The sequence below is a fragment of the Moschus berezovskii genome, chromosome 3, assembly GCF_049115385.1.
Source record: "Moschus berezovskii isolate FMDL1 chromosome 3, NW_MosBer_1.0, whole genome shotgun sequence".
NCBI lineage: Eukaryota > Metazoa > Chordata > Mammalia > Artiodactyla > Moschidae > Moschus > Moschus berezovskii.
The window spans coordinates 107,650,146-107,675,168 of record NC_142462.1 but is presented as its reverse complement, the minus strand read 5'-3'; the positions used below and the strand labels follow the sequence as shown (position 1 = coordinate 107,675,168).

Sequence of the window (25,023 nt, the reverse complement as noted above, 5' to 3'; positions counted from 1 at the left end):
AGAACTGACTCATTTGAAAAGACCCTGATGCTGGGAATAACTGAAGGTGGGAGGAGAAGGGGATGACAGAGAATGAGATGGTTGAATGGCATCACTGACTCAATGGACATGAGTTTGAGTAAGCTCGGGGAATTGGTGATGGACAGGGAAGCCTGGCGTACTGCAGTCCATGGGGTGGCAAAGAGTCGGATATGACTGAGTGATTGGACTGAACTGAACTGATACATTTAATGCCAAAATCTGATGAGCTACTGTCATTGTACAGAAAATAGGTAAAATTATAAGCACTGGTCACTCTGATCCTATTGCTATGTGGAAAACACACGGACAACTGACTTAACTGCAAGACACGGCTGGCTCAGCCACCAAGCACACAGTCACCAAGACTAGCTGCGTAGCTATGACAGTTCCCTATGAAGGAGGCTGGAAGTCAGAAATACAGAGAGAAGCAACTCGCTAACACACAGTGCATGGTTTGCGGGTGTAAATCTTGCTAAGAATATTTCTACTCTGTGAGGGTAAGTGTGGCCACTTCCCTAGGATGGGGTAAAGATAACAGTTCAGTAGTTTCCCTTCAATTTCTCTTGTGTCAGATACTCCCTGTGCAGGCTAAAATGATGAATGGATGCCATGTACCTACTGACTAATGCCTTGTGAAGGTTCATAATACACAGCCATATTTCAGTCATTATGCATTAGTAACACATGAATACTGTTCACACATCCATTCCAGTCTCGCCACATAATCCCTAGGATAATTAACAGTTCAAGGAGATGCTTCCAGAATCAACTTTCTAAAACCCAAAAGAATAATCTGTTTTTATGCCCGTGGTCTCCCGCATTGTAGGCAGATTCTTTACCAGCTGAGCCACAAGGGAAGCCCCAAGCTATACAGAGAAGTAATCATTTATCAGGTGGTCATATAATTTCAGGATACTGTCTGAAAATCTAAATCATTTTATTTTACTAAGTAAAAGAATATGGTTCTCATATTAATTATAAACTTGATTTTTCTAGCTACCACAACATTTCTTACATTTCTTTGGGGTTGACTACCTATGGTTAGCCTCAGTAAGTAGTGGTTAAATTCTGACTCAACCACTTGACTCAATTCAGCTAACCTTGGGCAAACTGAAAACTCTGAATCAGTGCAGTTACTGTTTCAGCCTCCAAAGGACACTGTAAGGATTCAATGATATAAAGCATATAAAACTTTCATAACAATGTTCAGTATATAGCAAGGGCTCAGTAAATCTAAGTGATTATTGTTGGACCTTCAAGAAGGAACCCCAAAAGAGTGAAATTCCTAGACTCATATCTTTACTCATCAAGATAAAGTATGTGTTAGTCTCTCAGCAGTGTCCAACTCTTTGCAACCTCATGGACTGTAGCCTGCCAGGTTCCTCTGTCCAGGGAATTCTCCAGGCAAGAATACTAGAGTGGGTAGCCAGTCCCTTCTTCAGGGGATCTTCCCGACCCAGGGATTGAACCCGGGTCTCCTGCATTGCAGGCAGATTCCTTACCATCTGAGTCACCAGGGAAACCCTTGCAAAAACTAGACAGCTGTAGGCTTAGTTGTTCCTGTGGCTAAGGGACACAAAGGAAATGACATATTGAGATAGTAAGACATTCAAACTGTATAAAGCTCATGACATTTTAACCTTCAAATAAGAAATTGCCAAGGTCTGAGAACACAGCAGAATTCTCGCAAAGTTCAAATCAGTGGAGACATGTAGGAGGAAAAAGGGATTCAGGGTGGCAGGCTTAAATTTGATCTTTTCACCCACAAAAAAGGGGAGAATGATTTTCCCCAGAGTTGCAAATCCAATAAAAGGTGGCCTTTTAGGCAAGAGGAGGTGGGAGTTTGGTGGGAAAGCAAGAAATGACACTCAGAAGCAACGTGGGAGAAGATCAAGCAGTGTTTCTCACCTTATTTTGAAGGGGAAATGACAGGGATCTCTCTTTTCAAGACAAGTATGTCCCCAGTGCTTGATTCTATAGCCAAGTGAACTTGGGTGTTATCTTAGGACTTCAAACGGATGTTCAACAAAGCTTTGAAACTGTGTTATTGAGAGACCAGGTCTGCCTTACTCAATCGGGCCTGAAAGGTCGTATTTATATTTTGAATCAGCATTTATTTCATGGTTACGATTTATTTCCCCTTCTGCCAAAGGCATTATGAGGAGACAGAAGAAATACACCTGAGTGTGTGTCCCTGTGGTACAGGTAAGGGAGCAATGATGATGAACCCATAGAGACTCTGAAATTTTGACCTGAAATGATAGGAACTGTGATTTCACTTGAAGAGACTGAAATTGCATTATAAATTATTTCAATACACACATAAAGACAATGACAAGTTGGATCTTCTATTAAGGCTGACACAGCTGAATCGGGCTTATTTTGGAAAGATGGTTTTTCTATTTACCACCATGGGGGACTGGCTATATTATTTGTTTTCTTAGGACGGTGTTCCATTTGATATCACCTGAGATTAAATTTACTGTAGAAAGTGAGGTGGGAAAACACCCAGGGCCCTTGTCTGTTGTCATCTTGACATCATCCCCGGTCTGTTTCCTGGAAGCACAGGAATGACATTTTCCAACTCCCGGCCAGCAGGATTTGGAGTTTAGATTCTGCTGGTGAGGGGCACTCCCCAAAGATGGGGAAGATAAAAGGAAAGGGGGGGCATCCTTCCCCCCTTGCAGTGGGACAAAGACGCTCAGGCAGATGGCAAAGAAGAGGCTCGTAGCAGCGTCCAGAACTGCTCCCGCAACAGCCGCCTCCCTGCTGCGGGCAGGTGGAACCACTGGCATGGTTCCTGCGTCTCTTCATTCCCCACATGCCACCTGCTGGTTCTTGCTCTTTGTTCCTTCCAACTAAGCCCTTTTAGCAACCTTTAAAACACCGAATTCCTTGTGTTAAATTCCCTCTTGCCTGAAGTCCCTAAAGAATGACTTCTGTTTTCCTGACTGAGCCTTGATGAATAAATACAACCTTCTATTTGTATTTCTGAGCTATGGAGACTCTGATCTCAGAGCACCTTTGGAGTAGGAAGGAGTGGGGTGAAGAGTCACAAGGCACATTGTAACAACTAAGGCAAGGATTCTCAAGATGTGCTCTACTGTAGCATTCCTAATCTAATCTCTCAGTTTTGCCCTCCTCCACCTTCATCAGAGAAGCTCCAAATTCACTCGTTACCTATTAGGGTTTGGCAGGACAGGCTTGCTGCTAAAATAGCTATTTGCAAACCACAGACCTTGAAGAGCTGGACCACAAAGAAGGCTGAGTGTCAAAGAAATGATGCTTTCGAATTGTGGTGCTGGAGAAGACGCTTGAGGGTCCTTTGGACTGCAAGGAGATCAAACCAGCTAATCCTAAAGGAAATCAACTTCGTGTATTCATTGGAAGGACTGAAGCTAAAGCTGAAGCTTCAACACTTTGGCCACCTGATGTGAAGAGCCGACTCATTGGAAAAGACCCTGATGCCGGAAAAGATTGAAGGCAGGAGGAGAAGGGGACAACAGAGGATGAGATGGTTGGATGGTTGGATCACCAACTCGACGGACATGAGTGTGAGCAAATTCTGGGAGACAGTGGAACTCAGATGAGCTTGGCGTGCTACAGTCCAGGGGGTCACAAAGAGTCAGACATGACTTAACAACTGAATGACAGTAACAGCCCTTGAAAAGGAAGGATCTGGTCACTAGCAAACAACGTCCCACTGCACTGCAACCTCCAGAGCCGGTCAAACTAGGGACAAAGGCCAAATGTTTAAACTACGGCACAACTCCTATAGAATGGGGATGAGTGGCAGGAAGAGCTCTTTAAGTAAAAGAAATACCATTTACTTGGGAACAAATAACTTGCCTTCTCTTTATTATTTTAGTTACATGAACTGTAGGATCATTTTAGGGGTATTTACTGAGTACTGAAGAAATTATACATTGCTCTCATTCTGACTAATGCACACCAAGATTCCCTGGCAAAGTAGATTCAATCTTCCCTTTGAAAATGTTTCACAGAATCATTTAGTTGTCTAAATTTTCAGAAAACTACCATGGGTATTTCTGCCATTTTCTAAAAGAAATCACAGATTGAAGATGTAGACTCCACAAAGTAGACTTCTTATCTTAGCGAGGTCACTCAGTCTGGAGCTGTTTAAAATGATTATATAAAAGCTCTGGCTTAACACTGAGGTATTCCCCAAATACTCCATGTCCCTGAGAATGTTACATACACAGCTACTTCTGGGCTCTATAGTTTGGATCACCAGCCCTTTGGTAACTGGTTGAAGGCATGAAGTTTAGGAGAAATCACCTAGATACTGATCCATAAAGGCTTACATCTCTTTGTTCTTAGGCTATTCATCAGAACACCCACTTTTATTTTTTTCCCCATCCTGAGCCCCTCTCTCACCCCATCCCATCCCTCAGGGTCATCCCAGTGCACCAGCCCTGAGCACCCTGTCTCATGCAATGAACCTGGACTGGTGGTCTGTTTTACATATGATAATATACATGTTTCAATGCTATTCTCTTAAATCATCCCACCCTCGCCTTCTCCCACAGAGTCTAAAAGACTGTTCTATACATCTGTGTCTCTTGCTGTCTCACATACAGGGTTATCGTTACCATCTTTCTAAATTCCATATATATGCGTTAGTATACTATATTGGTGTTTTTCTTTCTGGCTTACTTCACTCTGTATAATAGGCTCCAGGTTCATCCACCTCATTAGAACTGATTCAAATGTATTCTTTTTAATGGCTGAGTAATATCCCATTGTGTATATGTACCACAGCTTTCTTATCCATTCATCTGCTGATGGACGTCTAGGTTGCTTCCATGTCCTGGCTATTATAAACAGTGCTGAAGTGAACATTGGGGTACACAGGTATCTTTCAATTCTGGTTTCCTTGGTGTGTATGCCCAGCAGTGGGATTGCTGGTCATATGGCAGTTCTATTTCCAGTTTTTTAAGGAATCTCCACACTGTTCTCCATAGTGGCTGTACTAGTCTGCATTCCTACCAAGAGTGTAAGAGGGTTCCCTTTTCTCCACACCCTCTCCAGCATTTATTGCTTGTAGACTTTTGGACAGTGGCCATTCTGACTGGCGTGAAATGGTACCTAATTGTGGTTTTGATTTGCATTTCTCTCATAAGGAGTGATGCTGAGCATCTTTTCATGTGTTTGTTAGCCATGTCTTCTTTGGAGAAATGTCTGTTTAGTTCTTTGGCCCATTTTTTGATTGGGTCGTTTATTTTTCTGGAATTGAGCTGCAGGAGTTGCTTGTATATTTTTGAGATTAATTCTTTGTCAGTTGCTTCATTTGTGAGAACACCCACTTTTTTTTTTATTGGAGGCTAATTATTTTACAATATTATATTGGTTGGTTTTGCCATACGTTGACATGAATCCGCCCCGGGTGTACATGAGTTCCCCCTCCCGAACCCCCCTCCCACCTCCCCTTATCCTCCCTCTGGGTCATCCCCGCATACCAGCCCCGATCATCCTGTAACATGCATCGACCCTGAACTGGCGATTCGTTTCACATATGATAATATACATGTTTCAATGCCATTCTCCCAAACCATCCCACCCTCACCCTCTCCCACAGAGTCCCAAAGACTGTTCTATATATCTGTGTCTCTTTTGCTGTCTCGTATACAGGGTTATCATTTGCATCTTTCTAAATTCCATATATATGCGTTAGTATATTGTATTGGAGAACACCCACTTTTAAAAAGTGAGTAATGTTTAAAAATTTTCCCATTTTCCTCTGTTGGATGGACTAATAGAATTTCATTTTCAGAGAAACAACAAGATGATAGTAGTAAATCTTGGTTTGATAAACATAGAGCTAAGTTGAAAAACATATTCACATCTATTTGGAAATTAAGCATATACGTTTGAGACTGTGGCTAGATTTGTCTCTGCCCACTAATTACACAAAGACATGCACAGGGTCCCATTCTCTCCTCTACAGATCCTGTCCAGTATTTTTTGGTGGCCCTTGGGCAGCTATGATGCTCTTCTTTAACTCCTGTGAAACCACACTGACTCCTGGCACTGTCTTTTCTAGGTGCCAACAATGATATTGGTTCTAGGCATCATTGTCAAATTCTTGTCTATGGTGTCCAGAATTTCTTTAGCATTCACTGTTCTGCTGCTGCTGCTGCTAAGTCACTTCAGTCGTGTCCGACTCTGTGTGACCCCATCGACGGAAGCCCACCAGGCTCCCCTGTCTCTGGGATTCTCCAGGCAAGAACACTGGAGTGGGTTGCCATTTCCTTCTCCAATGTGTGAAAGTGAAAAGTGAAAGTGAAGTCGCTCAGTCGTGTCCGACCCTTAGCAACCCCACAGACTGCAGCCTACCAGGCTCCTCCATCCATGGGATTTCCTAGGCAAGAATACTGGAGTGGCTTGCCATTGCCTTCTCCATTCATTGTTCTAAGAATTGGCAAATCTTGGAATTCCCTACTGTGGTAATTGCTAGGATGCTGTGCTTCCACTGCAGGGGACACAGGTTCAGTCCCTGGTTGGAGAACTAAGATCCCACATCCCACATGGCGTGCCAAAAAAATGAAAAGGCATATCTGCTGTAATCTGGTGTTCTGTCATATTTTACATGTTCCACATTTTCCTAAATTTCCTTAAACACTCAAAAGATAATATATTTGAACTCCACTTTGGAAGCAAGATGCCATCTAATGTGTTTCTCACAACTGTCTCTTACCACGAGTGGAAACAGTGTCAGATTTTATTTTGGGGGGCTCCAAAATCACTGTGGATGCTGATTGCAGCCATGAAATTAAAAGACGCTTACTCCTTGGAAGGAAAGTTATGACCAATCTAGATAGTATATTAAAAAGCAGAGACATTACTTTGCCAACCAAGGTCCGTCTAGTCAAGGTTATGGTTTTTCCAGTGGTCATGTATGGATGTGAGAGTTGGACTGTGAAGAAAGCTGATCGCCGAAGAATTGATGCTTTTGAACTGTGGTGCTGGAGAAGACTCTTGAGAGTCCCTTATACTGCAAGGAGATCCAACCAGTCCATTCTGAAGGAGATCAGTCCTGGGTGTTCATTCGAAGGACTGATGCTAAAGCTGAAACTGCAATACTTTGGCCACCTCATGTGACGAGTTGACTCACTGGAAAAGACTCTGATGCTAGGAGGGACTGGGGGCGGGAGGAGAAGGGAACGACAGAGAATGAGGTGGCTGGATGGCATCACCGACTCAATGGACATGAGTTTGAGTGAACTCCGGGAGTTGTTGATGGACAGGGAGGCCTGGCGTGCTGTGATTCATGGGGTCGCAAAGAGTCGGACACGACTGAGTGACTGAACTGAACTGAACTGTCCTGCCCTTTCGCCCTCTGGTTTGGAGAATAGTCCCCTTTCTGAGTAAGAAAGAAAGAAAGAGAGTGGTTGTGCTTTCTGTTAATGACCTTCACCACTTTACCAACTGTGGGCCTATCCACTTTCTGTTTTCTGTGTCTAAACATCCTCAGTATCTCAGGTATCAGCAGGTCATTCTGGATTTGGCCACTCTGACGCTTTACCTACAGGCTCACCTTACATTTTGTGTGTCTGCTATGCATGCATCTATGATGCTTCTGTGTGAACTCATCAGATAGCTCTCTGGGTGCTGTACAACAGTGTGGTGGTCAAAAGTATAGATTGTAGAGGCAAGCTGCTGCTGCTGCTGAGTCACTTCAGTCGTGTCCGACTCTGTGTGACCCCATAGACGGCAGCCCACCAGGCTCCCCCGTCCCTGGGATTCTCCAGGCAAGAACACTGGAGTGGGTTGCCATTTCCTTCTCCAACGTGTGAAAGTGAAAAGTGAAAGTGAAGTCACTTGGTCATGTCTGACTCGTAGCGACCCCATGGACTGCAGCCTACCAGGCTCCTCCATCCATGGGATTTTCTAGGCAAGAGTACTGGAGTGGCTTGCCATTGCCTTCTCTGAGAGGCAAGCTAAGTAAGTTCAAATTCTGGTCCACCACTTTGTAATTAGGCTTCCCTGGTGGCTCAGAGGTTAAAGCGTCTGCCTCCAATGCAGGAGACCCAGGTTCGATCCCTGGGTTGGGAAGATCCCCTGGAGAAGGAAATGGTAACCCACTCCAGTATTCTTGCCTGGAGAATCCCATGGACGGAGAAGCCTGGTAGGTTACAGTCCATGGGGTCGCAAAGAGTCGGACACGACTGAGTGACTGAACGGAATGGAACGGAACTTTGTAATTAATAGCTGCGTGTCCTTGATAATTAATAGCTGTGTGTACTCTTAAAAATCTAATATTTTAGACTTTCCATGTCTAAAATATTTCAATATCATGACAGTGTCTTCCAAATAAAATCCCAACTGATCTTTGCTCCTTTCTCCAGTTTCATGGTTTGTTGCTTCCCTACAGTGAACTTCGTGTTCTAGCCCTATGGAATAAGTGGATTACCCTGAACTCACCATATTTTCTTCCCCTTCATAGCCTTTTCTCTTCCCCTCCCCTTCCCTTCTTGGTTTCTCCTCCTAAAAGGCCCTTCTGTCTGGCTAATTATTATTTAATCATTTAAGCCTCAGATCAGCTGCTGCCTTCTCCAGAAAGCCTTCTCTGATATTTATATTCTCCTTTAAAATGTGTTCTTTATATATTCCCATAGTATGCTGTGTTTACCCCATAGGTGCCGAATCACAATATGGTATAATTACTTTCATGCCCATCTTTTCCATGACTTATAAATCCCCTGCAGGCTGAGGGTGGGTCGTGTTTATTAATGTCCTCAGGGCCCTAGCACAGAGCCAGTACCCTGTTATTTGTTAAACCAAGTTGATCCATAAATATTTACTGAATGAATGAATATCTTCCCTGATGGCCTCATGAGATAGCGCTTCACTGATCTAGTAAATTAAACAAGATAAATTTTCCATTTAGCCAATAGAAATTAACTATTGGATAAATTCAATAGAACACATGATTTATGAATCCTTGTCTAAACCTGTAACCGTTGTGACGCTCCAGCTAATTGACTGTGTCTTTTGGTCTTCTCAATAGGGGAGGCCTACTGGAGAAGATGGATGGAAGGCAAAGCTGCTGGCAAAGCCGAAACACAATAGAACAGTCAGAGGTCAAAGGTAAAAACAGGGGGAAGCCAAATTCACTTTTGTGAGTATGACACTTCCAGCCCTTCCTTATTCTCTGCAATTCAAACAATCCATAACACAGAAGAAACACAAGAATTCCCCTAATATGGACAGTGAATCCCTAAATGTTTGCATTTGTGGTGTTCATCTAAGATCTGCTTTATTTAAACATGAAGACCCATGAATAACATCCCCTCTGCACATCCTGCCACAGCATGCTTCCAAACATGCTTTGAACTTGAGTGATTCTGATATTTCAAGTTTGTTAAAATGTCTGGGGGAGAATGGATACATGTATATGTATACACGTGTTCACCTGAAACTATCACATTACTAATGGGCTCTACCCAATACAAAATAAGAAGTTAAAAAATAAATAAATAAAATGTCATTTTATTTTTTTTATTAGGTAAGGAAGAAACTTAAATAAGAGAGACAAAGGACTTGCTAATCCAGAAATTAAGAACACATCTAAGAATCACCAAAAAGGATTTTTTAAGAAGGAAATTAAAGCACTACAGATGAATGACGGGTAAAAATCTGTCATATGAGGAAGCCGGAATCACAGACGCACAGATTCATCATGTACAATGAGGGGCGCTGAAAGAATGAGAAATACAGGATTTGAGAAGAAAAAAGAGAAACAGAGTAAAATGGTTCTAGTTTGATGAAAAGTAATGAGGCTCCAAGATTAATAGCCCAGCTCAGACACTGGCTAAGCAGAATTCACACCTGTAAAATGGGAATAAAGATGGTAGCTTTCTAATTAGCTCAGGATGCATCTGTGCAGATGAACCAACTGATGACTACAGTATAAACTACAAATGGAGACTGCTAGGGAGGTTCTGCTGGGGACACAGCAGGAAGTCAAAAGAGAAAGGAAGAACATTTTTAAATGGACAGAATAACTCAGAGCTTCTTTGGTACCCATGGCTACTCACTTCAATGAAGACAGGAGGGATGCCCAAGGAACCTCAGAAAGTGATGTAAACTCACTGAGATGAGCTGTGATAAGCAGGCCTGACCATACTCCCATCCCACCCCCACCCCCACCCAAGCTAAGTAAACACAAGAGGAAGAGGGTGCACTCACAGCCAGCTGAACACTCTATAATGAACTGTCTCCTGAGAGCTGCCTGAGGCACTCCTCTGCCTCTGCAAGGTACAGCTTTCACATGGAAATTCAGCACGTTGAGGAGGCAATAACTCCTTTTTAAAAAAAGTTTGTTTTCAATATTGTTGTGCAAACATCCTGCCCTAAGGAAGTGTGCTCCTTTCCTTCTTTCCTTCTCCCCTCCCTCCCCCTCCTTCATCTCCTTCCTCTGTCTTACGACAATTAAAAAAGAGGCAAAACAATATTCCATAAGCTTTATAGATATTCATGATTTATATGAGTCCCGATACGAGCTGGGAATAATAAAAAATCAACAACTCTGAAGCCCCATTAGTCCTCTAAAACAATAAAGAGAAACCAATCTTTTACTAGTCAAGTCTTGCACATTAACCCTGACGATCAAGTGTCTCCACCAGCCAAGGTCCTCTAAACCTTATCTCCCCTGCAGAATCAAAAAGCCAGGCCTGGGCCTCAGAGGCACGTCATTGCATTTCATTTCTCTGGGGCTTACAATCACTGAAGCTCACAAAGGACTGCACAGTTAAAGCCTAGGTTCTCTTTTCAGCTTTAAACGAGCTGCTCCACAGGTTGTTTATAAGAAAGATGAGTCTGGAGAAGGCCGTTTAGAAACTGGAGTCTTCTTCTGGTGGGTGTTGTTGGCTCTGTGGCTGACAATCTTGAACCAGTGAAGTGTGGACTGATAAAAGTAAGCTTGAAGCCTGAGAGAAAAGTTTGTTTCTTCAACTTAGCTGGCTTTCTCTTTCTAATATAGAAAGTTAGTATCAGGGAGACTGTATTGTATTCTGAAATAAAGAACTAGATTAGCAACCAGAAAGCCTGAGTCCTATGACTGGTTCTTTTACTGCCTTTTTTCTAAGAGTTTTGAATTTATTTTCTTCCTTGGAGATTTATATATTGCCGATTTCCCTAACAACATGTTCTTTCTCATATATTCTCTTATATTAGAGTTGCAGATTTTAATTAAAAAGATTTCACAGGGGCATACATACATAATAAAAACAATCTCATAAAATATATGACAGGTTGCTATTTCTAAACTTATTCTTAACATTCATCCCTTCAAGTCGAGCTACCCCTTTCTTCCTTTCTCCATAATCTTCAATATTTCCTAGGTGACAGTGTTTAAACACAACCTCTGCATAATTTAACCATGTATCTGCATTCCCGTCTTACGTAGCTAACGGCCTCACTAAGCTCTAAGACCGCAGATCAACCAGACCCCCCAATCTTCTGTTCACCACTGAACACCCTCCCCCAGGTCTGGGCACAGAACAGGCTGTTGACTGAAGGGATGGAAGGGTTGGTGTCAATTTCATTCTCCTCTTTCCCTCCATGGGAATTTTCATCTTTTTTTTTTTTTTTGATACTTTAATATCATAAATTTCTTGCTAATAATTTAGGTATAAAAAATCAGTCTTTTCCCCAAATCCTTGACACCAATTATCCCAGTTTGGTGCCCATGGCCTCTATTATTTGTCACTTTCTTTAAATTCCTTACTTTACTTGTCAGAAACGCTTCTGATTGCTGGCATTTCTTTTGCGCATGGACTGTCTGTAGTCTAAAGAGAAGTCCCTAACAGTTCAAAATTTCTGTGTTCCATATGGAACATACTTAGTTGTTTATTATACCACTACAGTACTTAGGGGAGGCTGATGATCTTCCTGGAGGTCAGTTAGCATTTACTAAACACTTAGCGTATGCTCTAAGGGTCTTCCCCGGTGGCTCAGTGGTAAAGAATCTGCCCAGAATGCAGGAGATGCAGGTTTGATCCCTGGGTTGAGAAGATCCCCTTGGAGAAGGAAATGGCAACCCACTCCAGTATTCTTGCTTGGAGAATCCCATGGACTGAGGAGTCTGGTGGGTAATAGTCCATGGGGTTGCGAAGAGTTGGATACAACTTAGCGACTAAACCACCCCCACATGCTCTAAACCTGAAACACATTCTTAAATTGCCTTTTTCAAAAATAAATTCCTAAGCCCTTTAAATACTGCAGACCCCACCCTCCTAAAAGGGAGCCCCCATGACAACCTTTTGGGGATATTTGATGCTGGGGAGTCAGATGAGGCACACGGGCAGGGAGTGATTATCTGGGGGCCACATGATAAAGTGGAAGAACCAGGGGAAGTGGCCACAGGCTGTGTTGCCCGCCCCTTATGGAACCATCTCCTTGTTTGTATGATGCCTGCCACCTTCGCATTGCAAAGCCATCCCTACATGTACCGTGTGTGAAAACATATTGAAAGCCTCTTTGGATCACAATACATCTGTTCTAAGAGGCTGAATGAGAGATGCCAGGGGAACATTAACTCAGAATTTCCTAACTCGAGTGCAATTAAAATCTCAGCCACAGTACGGAATTAATGTAGCCCTTTGCATTTTAAATACATATTTTAATTAAATGACACCCATCTGTAGAATATGAGACTGCATTTTTATTGAGGATTTCAAATGATATAATCTGTTCCTATGAAGCGTAAATGGCTTGGTTCATGTTTCCGGAAACCTCTGAAGAATTATATAGATCTGGCAGATGCACATGTGGTAACACTCAATTCTGCTGAAATTTAAATCTGTTTAACTTGCATGATAAGTGCTGTTTGTGTGATAAGATTTAGATTATGTGTAAGTGACAGAAAATAAGAGCACAGCTCTTTCAAGCTCTTGGGCCTTTTCTCTGCAGGGTCTGTCAGAGGACACACAGAGTTGAGGGCAGGGCATCTGTGACCCAGCTAGAGCTCTGTGGTCATGGTGATCATCTTTTAACTCACTTAACCTAACGAGAAGCTTCATCTAAGGTAAAAGATAATGTTAATGAGCCTCTAACCACTACCTTATGGACAGGAGAGCTATCTGGGAGCTGTACAATTATCTGTGACAGAAATGATTTGGGATAGGTGTAAAGTTTCTCAGAAAACTGAACTACACCCACAAGAAGCAGACAGCAAATGTGCCCTTTTCTGTCCAGAGTATCTCTGTCTCAGTCTTTTTTTTTCCCACCTATACTTCCACATTAAGTACACTCTGCAAGAAGAGGAAGCCTTAGGGAGGCAGGAGGTAACCTGGGTTCTAGCCCCACGCTGATGTGTGACCTCGCCAGAGTCAGCCAGGTGGCGCTCAGTTTTCTTGTTCATCTGCAAGAAGGCAAAGTGGTGCTGGGATGGACAGTGTGGGCATTAGAATCTGATGGCACAGATTTAAACCCTGCCTCCATCACTCTCTGTGACTCCCCTCAGCCCCAACTCTGTCCTGTAAGAAATGAGGGTAACACCACGTCCCTCACAGGTTTTTGTAAGGATGAGAGAGCACGGTGGAGATCTGAGACCAGGGCCTGCCCCACTCTTGGTTGGTGTTCAATAAATGTCAGCTATAACTGCAAGCGAAATGTCAGCATTCACTCTTGGGAAATCTGGGAATCACACCGTCCTGGGTTCCAAGCCCGGCTTTGCCTCTAACTAGTTGCATGCTTGTAGAGAAGTTACTCAGTCTTTGAACTTTATTTTTATCATTTGAAAACTAGAGACAATAATGCGTACTGTATTAGCTGCCTATTGCTACCATGACAAAGGACTACAAATGTAGTAGCTTAAAGGAACACAGACTTATTATCTTATACTTTCAGAGATTAGAAATCTGACATAAGTCTCAAAGGGCTAAAATTGAGGTGTCAGAGGAGCAAGGGGTGAATCTGTCTCCTTGCCTTAGCTAGCTTCTAGAGGCTGTCCACATTCCTTGGCTTGTAGCCCCCTTACTCCATCCTTAAAGCCAGCAACAGAGGGTTTAGTCTCTCACTGTATCACTCTGGCCTACTCATCTGTCTCCCTTTTCCACTTTTAAGGACCCTGTAATTACATTGGGCTCACCTGGATTATCCAGGATAATTTCCCCACCTTAACGTGAGCTGACAAGCAATGCTAAACCCATCTGCAATCTTAATTCCCCTTTGCTGAACATCTTCACGCCTTCTGGGGATTAAGATGCTGACACTTTTAGGAGAGTGACAGTCTGCCTACTACACTTAGCCTTGCAGCATTATGAAAGTTAGAAATAATACTCTAAAATTCCCAGTACAGTGTCTTGCACATGATAAAACTCCCGATAAATAGCAGCATTCCCATTATTGGAGCTGACTGGTAATTAAGGTCCTGTCAATCTTGGAAGTTCTGTAATCTCGTTATCATGTAGGTAAATGTTTTGCTAACAGTTTTATGTTTTGATCATAAAGAAACAGGCTCCAAGTTCTGATCTATAAACACTTGTCTGTTAACAGTCAGAATATTATTACAGCAAAGTATCTGGCTCTCCAGATTAATCTGTTGGTAGCAATTTGAGGTAAGTAAAGTCTTCTAGGATGATTATCATACTATATAGGGATTTGCCTCAAAAACTCTGTCAGACAGCTTGTGGAAACATCTTAACAGTGAATTATTTATAATATTACTTATGGGGGTATAATATTATATCTCTAAGCTGATTGCAGCCATGAAATTAAAAGACGCTTGCTCCTTGGAAGGAAAGTTATGACCAACCTTGATAGTATATTAAAAAGCAGAGACATTACTTTGCCAACCAAGGTCCGTCTAGTCAAGGCAATGGTTTTTCCCATGGTCATGTATGGATGTGAGAGTTGGACTGTGAAGAAGGCTGATCGCCGAAGAATTGATGCTTTTGAACTGTGGTGCTGGAGAAGACTCTTGAGAGTACCTTATACTGCAAGGAGATCCAACCAGTCCATTCTAGAGGAGATCAATCCTGGATGTTCATTGGAAGGACTGATGCTAAAGCTGAAACTGCAATACTTTGGCCACCTCATGGAACGAGTTGACTCACTGGAAAAGACTCTGATGCTGGGAAAGGTTGGGGGCGGGAGGAGAAGGGGACGACAGAGAATGAGATGGCTGGATGGCATCACCGACTCTGTGGACATGAGTTTGAGTGTACTCTGGGAGTTGGTGATGGATTGGGAGGCCTGGTGTGCTGTGATTCATGGAGTCGTGGAGAGTCGGACACGACTGAGTGACCGAACTGAACTGAACTGAACTGAACTGAAATATTAAACAGACTTGAATTGCTTTGCCAATTTTTCTCTTGCGAATTTATTTATACATGCGTGCACATATAACTTAAGGACTTACAATTTTTCACTGTATCTTAAAAAGATCAAGTCAAATGATCAGGGTTCTACTATTTCTTAAAGAATTATTGCTGATGAGCAGAAACTAGTTCTATCTAGCTTATGTTAGGCATCATATTAACTTTAGCTATCTAATAGTCCTTATGAAACCAGAAAACATCGTGGTCAAGATGGTGCATCCACTAGCAAGGCAGAATGTAGAAGCAGTCTCCAGGGGAACTTATTACATGCTAGATACTAGAGCTTTTATTATCTTATCCAAATCCAAGCAAATGAATTCTTCTGGTAAGAGCTGGATTTGGTGGAGAGTACTTGGAACAAGGGCAGATTCCATAGTTAATCTAGCCATAAATTTCACAGGAGAAATGGTGAAGGCCCAGATTCCAAGGGACATTTGGAAGGTTCCCTTTTCTCCAGTTTTTGGATCCCAGGAAGATGAGTTGAAACTTTGTGGACAATAGGCTCTTCTTTGATTGGGTCTACCTAACAAGTTCATATAGTAGTGTAAATTATTCATTAGAATTGATTAAAACTTAAAAATGAGGACCTAGGAAGGACTTTTGCTACTGTAATAATTTTTAGTTCACTTTTTATTTTAATCAAATCTAGATATGCACATAGATTAAAGAGCCAGGTAGGTTTTATAAGCTTTTTCATTAGGTGATAACTTTCATCTCTCAGTCAATTTCCTTAGTGCTTATCCCTGTATAAAGAACGTGTCTACTTAGCGACTTTCTTAACTTGTAATGTTCAGGTGTTTGTTGCCCTCCCACTAAGAAAGATGCACGTCTCTTTCCGTTACTGTCTCATTGTCTCAAAATTGTGGCTCGATCAGTATTTCACGTTCCTGTCGTTTTGTTCAGTTGCCCAGTCGGGTCCGACTGTGATCCCAAGGACTGCAGCGCTCCAGGCCTCCCTGTCCCTCTCCAACTCCCGAAGTTTGCCCAAGTTCATGCCCACTGCATTGGTGATGCCATCCAGTCATCTCATCCTCTGACACCCTCTTCTCCTTCTGCCCTCAATCTTTCCCAGCATCAGAGACTTTTTTAATGAGTTGGCTGTGAGCATCAGATGACCAAAATACGGGAGCTTTAGCTTTGGCATCAGACCTTATAAAGAGCATTCAGGGTTGATTGCCCTTAGAATTGACTGGTTTGATCTCCTGGCTGTCCAAGGGGCTTTCAGGAGTAGCAACCACAGTTTGAAGACATCAGTTCTTTGGCACTCTGCCTTCCATACAGTCCAGCTCTCACAACCATACGTGACCACTGGGAAGACCATAACCTTCACTATATGGACATTTGTTGGTAGAGTAATGTCTCTGCTTTGCAGCACAATGTCTAGGTTTGTCATAGCTTTCCTGCCAAGAATCAATTGGCTTCTGATTTCATGGCTGCAGTCACCATCTGCAGTGATTTTAGAGCCCAAGAAAAGGAACTCTTGTCACTATGTCTACTTCTTCCCTTCTATCTGCCATGAAGTAATGGGGCTGGATACCACGATCTTAGTTCTTTTAGTATTTACTTTTAAGCTAGCTCTTTTACTCTCTAAATGCTACTGACATCTAGGGCCATGTAGTAGGCCATGTTTTCCCCTTGCACAATAGGTGTGTTTTCTCTGGTACTAATAACAATCTTGTTGTTTGTTTGCTTAGTCTTTTTGTACTTAAGAGATTGTTCGGCCTCAAATACTTCTCTCTCAATACATCAAAACATATTGGGTTTCCTATCAACTTCACCTACTTGAACAAATCTCTCCTGCAACCTTCTGAACCATTCCTCTGGGGGCCAGTTACTCTCTATGCTTATTGGCATCTTGGCACCTCCTGCCATGATAATTTTTGGGCTCTTTCTCTGTGCTGGAATCTCTATTTCTTGTGTACTATGACCTTCTATTTTTCAGATAAACTTTTAGTTTGGTAGATTCTGAGGAAGGCGGCATGGAAAGTACTTTTGAGACTATGTGTATCTGAAAAGGTTTTCTTTTTCCCTCACACTGAACTGGTAGTGTGACTAAGTATATAGTTCTTCGTTGGAAATAATTTTTCTTAAAATCTAAAGGTATTTTTCTATTGTTTTCTAGCTTCTGGTGTTACCTTTGAGGAGTAATTTTCTGCTTTTGATTCTCTAAAACCTCTCCTGTGCCCCTCTGCCCTAGACAGTTTAGCACTTTCTCTTTATTCTGAGGGCTCTGCAATTTTGCAGTGATTGACTTGGTGGGAATCTAAATCTATTTACATCCATTACGCTGGGCACTCTGGGTCTGTACAACTTGAAAATTCATGTTGATCCAGCAATCTGCCTCCTGAGCATATAACCAGACAAAACTCTAATTTGAAAAGATACATGCACCCCTGTGTTCAGAGCACTATCCACAATAGCCAAGACATGGAAATAACCTAAACGTTGATCAACACATGAATAAATAAAGAAGATGTGGTATGTATGTACAGGGCAATTCTACTCAGTCATTAAAAAGATGAAATATTGTCATTTGCAGCAACATGGATAAGCCTAGAGATTATTATACTAAGTGAAGTCAGAAAGAGAAAGACAAATATCATATGATATCATTTACATATGAAATCTAAAATATGACACAAATGAACTGTGAAACAGACTCCCAGACACAGAGAACAGATACATGGTTGCCAAGGGGCAGAAACTGTAGGGGAAGGATGAATTGGGAGTCTGGGATTAGAAGATGCAAACTATTATATATTGAATGGATATACAACAAGGTCCTATTGTATAGAACAGGGAACTATGCTCAAAATCTCATGATAAAGCACAATGGAAAAAACATTATATAAAAAGTGTATGTGAATATATATATATGTATGTATTTATATGTATTTATGACTGACTTATTTGAAAAGACCCTGATGCTGGGAAAGATTGAGGGCGGGAGGAGAAGGGGATGATAGAGGATGAGATGGTTGGATGGCATCACCAACTCAATGGACATGAGGTTGGGTAAACTCTGGGAGTTTGTGATGGACAGGGAGGCCTGGTGTGCTGTGGTTCATGGGGTCACAGAGTTGGACACGACTGAGCGACTGAACTGAACTGATAACCAAATCACTTTGCTGTACAGCAGAAACTAACACAACACTGTATATCAACTATGCCTCAATTAGAAGGAAAATTCTCAATCTAGATCTTAATCTAAGCCCCAGAATGGCTTGAACTCCTTTAGATCCTTACAAGAAAAATTCTACTTTGGACTTGGTTACACTTTGCCATCAGAATTTTACTGAATACTACAGAATATAGTTAATAACATTTCCCAGGTGGTGCTAGTGTTAAAGAACTCACCTGCCAATGCAGGAGACATAGAGACTCAGGTTCGATCTCTGGGTTGGGAAGATCCCCAGAGAAGGAAATAGCAACCCACTCCAGTATTTCTAGCCTGGAGAATCCCATGGAGAGAGAAGCCTGGCGGGCTACAGCCCATAGGGTCCCAAACAGTAGGACATGAATGAGCAACTTAGCATGCACACAGAGAATATAGTTAATAAAATTTTAGTATGTTAAAGTTATGGCAGATGGTTTAAGTTAATTCATATTTATTTACTTTAAAATTTTCACTCTTTCTGGTATTAATGAAGTGTTAGTATCTTGTTCACCTTCCTAGGGATATTCAGGGCTACTAGGATATTTAATCATCTTTAGTTATTATGTTTTTTTGGGGGGGGGGGTCCCTGGTGACTCAGATGGTAAAAATCTGCCTGCAATGTAGGAGACCTGGCTTTGATCCCTGGGTTGGAAAGATCCCCTGGAGAAGGAAACGGCGACATGCTCTGGTATTCTTGCCTGGAAAATCCCACGGACTGAGAAGCCTGGCAGGCTATAGTCCATGGGGTCGCAAAGAGCTGGACACAATTATGTGACTTCACTTTCACTTTTCATTCTGTTTTTTTAAAAAAATAAAACAATGTATAAGATATCTAACTGAAAAAAGTCCATATGAATAATCAACTCAATGAGACATGTTCCAGTTAATCCCTAATTAACAAGAGAGGCAGCTGAACACAGAACCCTTTGATGCTTCTAAAAGGCGCAGAGCTTCAGAGCTCCTACTGGCCATGGTGCTGGATGGACTGTCATTTTGTTATAGTTTTTACTAAAATTGCACAGCTCCTTCATTTTCATACCTCTTGATTTGGAAGTACAAGTTTACAGAGAAAGTCATTTAATGAGAGTGGAGGTTTAATCTTAAATTTCACTCACTGTGGCCCTGAATAAACATACCCGGTGCCAGAGTTCAAGGATAACATGGATCTTGGAAGGCTGTTAAACTTAAGTGTTCAAAGTCGAATTTCAAATGCAATGCACCAAAGATCCCTTGATGGTGAAATTAAATGATCAAGTAGACAAGTAGGCCTGGTTATCAACAGCAAGGATAGGAGAAGGGGAAAAACTAGAGGCAGACTTGGGCATTTCACACTGAGTTCCACCATGGGGAAACAGGAACAGTAAAATGAAAGAGTCAGAAATGAAATACTCTTAATTGGATGGCTAAGAATGAGGAAATGAGTTTAAAGGGAGAATGAACAGAAGGGAAAAAACTACCATTTATTGAAAGATCACTGTATGGTAGGCACTAGATCAAGCGTCATGCATAAAGCAGTTGACTTGATCCTCAAAGGCAGGGGTGAGGCAGGGGTTCCCAGCTTCCAGGATCTAATGCCTGATGATCTGAGGTGGACCTGATGTAATAACAATAGAACTAAAGTGCACAATAAATGTAATGCACTTGAATCATCCTGGAAACCATCCCTTCCCTCCTTGGTCTGTGGAAAAATGGTCTTCCACAAAACCATCCCCTGATGCCAAGGTAGTGTGGACTGCTGCTGCGAGGGATTTAGACCATAGACAACACCATCGATGATGTTAAAAGTGCCCTGTCCAAGGTCCAGGCCATGGCCATGTTCCTCTGTTATGTTGGTGCCGAGAAGAGAAATAAAGCTGGACTGTAACATTAGATGTCGGTCTTGCCTCTGTATTCCATGGTAGGGCTGGGTCCGGGGGGAGAGAGAGTCCGGGCATGGTGTGGAAGAAAGCCATCTCTGCCTGCTTGTTCGGGGAAACAGGAGGTGGTGGGAGGAGTTTCCGGCCACTGGTGGTGCTTGTGGCAGCCATCTGTCTGTCAGTGACCCCTGCTCTGCTTCCCGGAGCGAGGCAGACCCAGCAGCATATGCAGAACTCTGGTGTGGGGGCGTTTCTCTACCACACTTCCAAGATTCCTGTGAAAAGCCCAAAGGCTGTTGGCTTGAGCAAATGCGTTAATTGGGCTTGTGGTACCTTTACACACATAATAACAACGGTGGATTTTTCGTCACATTCTCTCTCTCAGAAGCAGACACGATAAAAGTTCTGAACATCTCTCAGAAGCAGACACGATAAAAGTTCTGAACATCTCTCTCTGGGTAAAGTTTGAGCAAATATATATATATATATATATATATATATATATATATATATTTCATAAAGTCGATCAAAGGGTGGCCTTTATAATTAGTGTATGAGAAAAGACTCTGATGCTATTTCTGTTTTGATACTTACAATCATAATGTCTTAAAATTAATCTTAAAATTCGTCTTAAAATTAATATTTCCGGGAGAGTTTCTCTCTACACAATCTTTCTCAGTATTCTGACACCACTATTTGAAGACTGTAGCAGAAAAGGTCAAAAATCTTGTCATCATTTCTTGAGTGAAGTTTTATATTTTCCTAAAAATTGTACAAGAGAAACCCTTGCAGGAAATGGACAGGTCCTCAGTAGGCTCAAGAAAAGAGTTTCCAATAAAGTAAGAACATATGTGCCCACTTTATTCTGCTCCTTTGTTCAGGATGCCTTGCCTAAATCTCCCAGAGATTTCCCATTATAAAGAGAAGAGACCTGATCTTAATTTGAAAATAGAACTATTTCAGGAAAGTGGCCAAGATAAAAACCTGGGATAAAATGTAAACACCTGAGAATATGTTGTGGATCAGGTCCAAAGCTTAGATAAAGACAACACATTTTTTAAAAAAATCATTCACTTGGAACCACTGAAGTTTTTCAGACTCAAAATGTTAAGATTCTCAATAATGAGCTATATATAGAAAGAGATATTGTTTGAACTGGCATTCCCCCCCAGGTATTAGGCTAATGACTGTATCATTTTCCTTTCAGTAAGTTTCTCATATAAAGACAATCTTTATATACAGAGACCCACTTACACAGCTTATCACCTCCTTTCCTGAGGTTCAGTAATACAATAATTCTGATAATACCTTGTCTTCGAGCAACATCAGATTTCCTAATACCTCATGCACTGTGTGTTTTAGAAGAACGAGGCTACAGAATACACAAATATTGGAAAATAAAAAGAACCACAAAGAAAAGAGGAAACCCCCCCACTGCAATTAAAATTCAATAGTCTTCCACTGCATGTCCCAATGCTAGTTAATACAGACATTTCCCATAACTTTAATCTTTAAGTGGTGATTGCTGAAAAAAAAAAAAGAAGAAATCAAGTTTGAGTTTCTTAAAAGACAAGAGGGAAGAAAATGACTTGTCATATCTGACTGGTTCGGAAATATAAAATCCAATTCTGAAGAAGGAGAGATAAGAAAAGTGCTGTGGAAGTGCCATCAGCTTAGCAAACACTAAATAATGAACAATGCAGAGACTGTCCAGCATGATAAAATACTCTATTAGAGGGACTGTTTTTAAATGAGTGATAATTGTGGCACTTCCCCAGTGAAAGGTTATTGAATTTTTATCTGTAGCAGGAAGCTTCTGACAGACTTGCTGAAAAGTCACCTACAAATAGCACCTTCTTTAGATGAATTTGACCAAAGGGGTTTTCCAGTGTGTAACATCTTTCTGACATTTACAGGATTTTTGTTTCCTTGAAGAATCGGATCAGATATTCTTGGTTTCTAGAAAAACACTTAGGTTTTTCATCAGTCTTATAGAAAAGTCCTCCATATTCTTCCTTTCATAAAAATTGGATTAAGTTGTTAGTTAAGAACTCCAGTCAAACCCATCTAGGATTCAAGGACCAGACCTTAAAGATGTTAGTACACAACATTAACTGCTCTTCATAAACAACACTGCCTTGGAGACCTACACTTGATACATTCCCATACCTCATATGAAGGAGGGAGGTCTTTTATATTTTTATTGTAGAGTTTATGAGTGGATATAAATTACAATATTAAATTTAGGATAATAAAGTAAAAGAGAAAGTGACAGTCATTCAGTCATGTCTGACTCTTTGCAACCCCATGGACTATACAGTCCATGGAATTCCCCAGAGAACCTTTCCCTAAATACATGCCTGAAAAATCTGGTTGCAAAATAGATCTCTGGCAGGGACGTGGTAGTTTTAGTTTTCTATAGCAGGTGAAGGTCAAGACCACTCCTTTTAAAGTGTATTCAGGGACTTCCTTGGCTATCCAGTGGTTAGGACTCTGTGCTTCCAAATGCAAGGGACATGGATTCAGTCCCTGGTCAGATAGCTAAGATCCCACATGCTACATGGTGTGGTCAAAATAAATAAAGTATATCCAGTGCCATTCATAGTCGCATTTAGGGACACGGCCTGGCACTCATCTTACCGCTGTGATCTGGGGAGACAGCTAAAGAACAGCATTAACCATGAGGGGAAACAGCAGTTGTTGGTTTTGTGTTCTGAGGCACACTATAAACAGGCAATGATGGTTGTTTTTCTAAACACTGTGGTCTGCACTCTGAGAAAAGTCAGGTTTGGCCTAACATCATTGTCTCATTTGGACTTTAGGCCAACAGGTCAAAGTTCTGTCTCATGTTCATGCTTTGTAAACAGAGAGAATAAAGGCTGTTAACTCCAGCTTGAGGCAGGGATAAAGGATTAAGAATTCATGACTATACAGGTCCTCGCAAAAGGATGAAACGCAGTCTACATGCTGAGTGCCATTACTGTCCTTGTGGCATCCTCTGGGACTGTCACAGGCACACACCACCCCTTTGCTACCCTCTCCTGGGGGCCAGCAGGCTGCAAAGGGCCTTTGTGCACTACTGATTAATAAGCAAGCAGTCTGAAAAGGCAGATCCAGTTTACATTTGGAACATTTTTCTAAATCCAATCCTACAAAGTGAGGGCGATTTCTTCCATTCAATCCAAGCTGGCCCTTTAGCCTCTCTCCATTTCCCCGTCAGGATTTGTCTTTCCTGGCCCCCTGCATTTGTCATATACCCACGCTGAGTTTCAAGGGTGAAGAAATGAAAAGACATACTCTTTTTCTAGCGAGGAGTTCATGAAGTCATGGCTTCATGTTGGTTAGGGACCTTATCTCACGTTCTAAAGCACTCAGTGATCTGAGGGCTTTTCCAGATAAGAGTTTAGGTTTAATAGCATCATCAGAGCCTTCAGGTACAATCTTTCACTGGCTTCTCATTCACTTGAAGGGTTTTTTTATTTCCCTGTTTGGCAGCCAAATCAGTCCCCTCTGATTTCTAATTCAACTCCAACTGCCCGAGTAGCCACTGCTCCTCACTTCCATTCAAGGTGTCAACTCGGGTAATCTCACATTTCCATGCTCTCCTCAGTCTGGTTCTATTTCAGCATGCCATTTTAAAGCCCTTTCTTGCTTTCCACTTTCTTTTGCCTTCCCTTTTCCCCAGAGATTTTCATTCCTATTTCTCCTTCCAGATTCCATTTCAGAGTTTTGTTGGAAGATTCAATCATTCAGCTGGAAGCTCCCAGCCACCACACTTAAGCCATCCATGATATTACCATATTTTCATCAAATATTTCCCTGTTGGATACAAATTTTGGTCTTTTCAAAGAAACAGCCATGTAATGATGAGTAGAAACTCAGAATTCCAAAATTATTTGGAACGCCCACAGGACTAGCCCTCTGCAGCTTCGCAACAATCGATAACCACCTCCTTGCCGAGGGAGGTAGGAGGCTGTTTTCTAATCAGTACTCAGCCCGGGACAGCGGACTCTGCAGATGACCAGCTAATTGACAGGAGGGAACTGTGGTTGATTCTGGCATGGTTTCCAATAGCATTGGTTTTTCATAGTTTTGAAGAACGCAAAGGACAGATGTTAACAGGGTTTTAAAAGCACTCACAAGACTTGAGATAAAGAGAAGTCTGAAGGGGTAAAGTGAAGACCCTGTACTTGGGGAGCAGTACAATGAGTGAGAGCCCCAGTGATAGAATTGACAGAGGGAGCCTGTGTAGCCCAGGAAGCCCGTACTGAGTTCCCATGGTGTGTTACACACTAGGAACTCCAAGTTTACCCTCTCACTTAATGGTTACACCAACCCAATAAGGATCCAGAATTATATCTAGTTTACAAGTAAGGAGACCGATTTAGTTCAGAAAGGCTAAATAATTTCCCTTTGGTGATACAATAACTTGCTTCATTTGTCCCCAGGTGCACTTGACTTCAAAGCCAAGTATACACTATATATATGCCTGTTAGACTAAAGGAGAGAGTCTGTGAATTAACAGAGGTTTAGAGGGAAGCAAACAACCACTATCTAGGAGCCATGTGAGGGTATTCAATGAGAAGAAAGGGGAAAAAATGAGGAGACATATTTAAAAAGGGGACTTCACTCCTGTGTATCA

General features: G+C 41.8%; 1 protein-coding gene and 1 non-coding gene across 3 annotated transcripts in view; one reads left to right on the top strand and one right to left on the bottom strand.

Annotated features, from left to right (window-relative positions):
• The window catches only part of EXOC4 (exocyst complex component 4), an 853,359-nt gene that overhangs the window by 87,501 nt on the left and 740,835 nt on the right, over window positions 1-25,023 (bottom strand). The window lies entirely within an intron of this gene.
• On the top strand, window positions 8,026-8,097 carry TRNAW-CCA (transfer RNA tryptophan (anticodon CCA)). Its single transcript has one exon. It is a non-coding gene; the product is annotated as a tRNA-Trp (tRNA).